This window comes from Corticium candelabrum, chromosome 17, assembly GCF_963422355.1.
Source record: "Corticium candelabrum chromosome 17, ooCorCand1.1, whole genome shotgun sequence".
In the NCBI taxonomy this organism is placed as follows: Eukaryota; Metazoa; Porifera; class Homoscleromorpha; order Homosclerophorida; family Plakinidae; genus Corticium; species Corticium candelabrum.
Genome location: NC_085101.1, coordinates 1,139,701 through 1,142,088, shown reverse-complemented (window position 1 = coordinate 1,142,088; position 2,388 = coordinate 1,139,701).

The window sequence follows — 2,388 nt, the reverse complement described above, 5'->3', positions numbered from 1 at the left end:
TTGATAGAGACTATGGGTTTAGTCATCTGACATCAAGCCCTAAATTCCTCAGTCTAATGGAGAGGCAGAGCGTGCAGTCCAGATAGTCAAGAACATTCTAAAAAAATGTAACGATCCAAAGCTAGCACTTCTAGAATACAGAGCAACGTCTCTGAGTAATGGGTACAGCCCTTCAGAACTGCTAATGAGTGGAAGATAGCGAACGACGATACCCATCCAGTCAGAACAACGAAAACCAAATATCCCAAACCTAACCATTCTTCAAAAGAGAGAAAATTAATGTAGACAACAACAGAAAGAGAAGTACGACAGGAGACACGCAGCAAGACTATTACCAAAGTTACAGAATGAGAGACGGTGTGGCTAATATAAGAGACTTGGGAAATGTATCGTCTGAAGTATCACCAAGATCTTATGTGGTGAGTACCCAGAAGGGAACTTCCGAAGAAACCGACGTCACTTAATTGAATCTGGAAAAGGAAAGCACAGAAGCCCGGAACGACGAAGATAGGGATAAGCAAAACGAAGACCTCACCAATTAAGAAAAACAAATGGAGCAAGACAGTAGAATGGACCAAGACGACAGAATTTCACAAGGTGACATCTCAAGCAGTAACTCCATTAAGAACTATAGATCAGGGGTAGAAATTAGTAAACCCCAAGAGGAGAAGAAAGGGTGATGTAGTGTAAGTGTATCTTGATAAATATAGATTGCATGACCTATAGAGACCGGCACATACGGATAACCGGTATTGGAATGACTGCATGTTTAAGCTTTGGATTTAGCGGCTAGTGTACATGTTATTTATGAAAGTCTTGTGTTGAGGAATATAACGCGTCTAATCGACTACGTGAACGCGACTCGGACTCCCCACAGCACACGTTGCGTTTTAGGGGTGGTATACGTCATATTCTCACGCATGCGCTTACTGTTGGCGCGATAATCCGATCATGCAGTCTTTGGCTTTTGCGCATCTACTGCACAAGCTATCAGGTTATTATTTTCCTCTTCCTTTTTATTTTCTCTGTTGGCTCCGCATTTCGGTAGACTGATGTGACAAGATACAAGTTAATTGAAGATGCCGGGATTAGAGTCTTGGTCCAAGACCAGCACAGAACAAATGGCAATTTGACCGGTACTGTACTTGCGCCGCAACTCGGGCTTCACCCCTCATCCATCAGTCAGACCTTCGTGAAAGCAGGTCTGAGCAGTTCCCAACTTCGTGTGGGAAGGTACGCACCTTCAGATTCACTATCGGCGGACGAAGATGAAACCGAAGATTAATTTTGGCTCTGTGTGTGGTTTGCCGTATGTTCATGCAACAGCAGACTGGAAGTAGTGACTGTGGCGTTTACACGTTCTTGATTCCGTTCTCGTTTGACATCGCCAATGTCGCAAGACTTGCATGTATTTTAATTTCAGTCAGTCAGAAAGAAATGAGGAAACATCCTTTAAATCCCTTCACAACAGACAAGTGAAGCTACTCTAGCTACTAAAATCAGCGGTCGTCGTTTAAACGTAATTACGGGAACAATTAATTTCGTCAGCTTCCCCCATGTTTCTTAGTCATCGCGGGCCGTCGAAAGACGTCAAAGTAAACGTAAATGACAGCCACCAGTGATGACCATGCAGGTCTAGGCGCCGTGCCCGCTGCGGTTTGACTTGTGGAGGAGTAACACGCCCTACTATAGATATCCATGATGTCAACTACTAGATAATTATTGTAATTATGCGAATGTGCGTTACGACGCCAACCGTTTGTTGCGTTGCGCCGACAATCTGCTATGGTCACGGTTTCCGTAACCGGAATTATCTGCCATATTCTACCTAGAGTAGCTACAAGCAGCGGCAGAGGTTTCGAGCCTATACAGTGCACGAGATTCTAGTCTTTAGTAGATGGTCCTTACGATGTGTAGTACTTCGGAAATCTGCATGCTGATCTTTCAAGGTACTTTAAATATATATATATATATATATATATATATATATATATATATATATATATTGTTTAAATAACTAGGCATAGTTAGAAACCGCATGGTCTTGGATTTGTTATCCAATTTCTGCTTCTAAAGAATCAAACTGGTAAATCTAGTGACGCTGAGTTACGTTTGGCGTTAAATAGCGGTAACGGGCGCATATTTTATTTAGTGACGAACTAAACCTCACACACGTTCTCGCCACATGTTTCAAATGTTGGGCAATCGACGAGACTCTGTCTTCTGCACAATGGCACTTCAAGTGAAGATTGAATTCGCACCCATAGCTATGTCTCATGTGCCATTTTGGTAAACAACAGTGCATATTAATTTTCCTGTCACACGATATGCTAGCGTCATACATTGCAGTCTCCGCCTCCTTTTCGTCCGGTTTAGTTACGAATCATT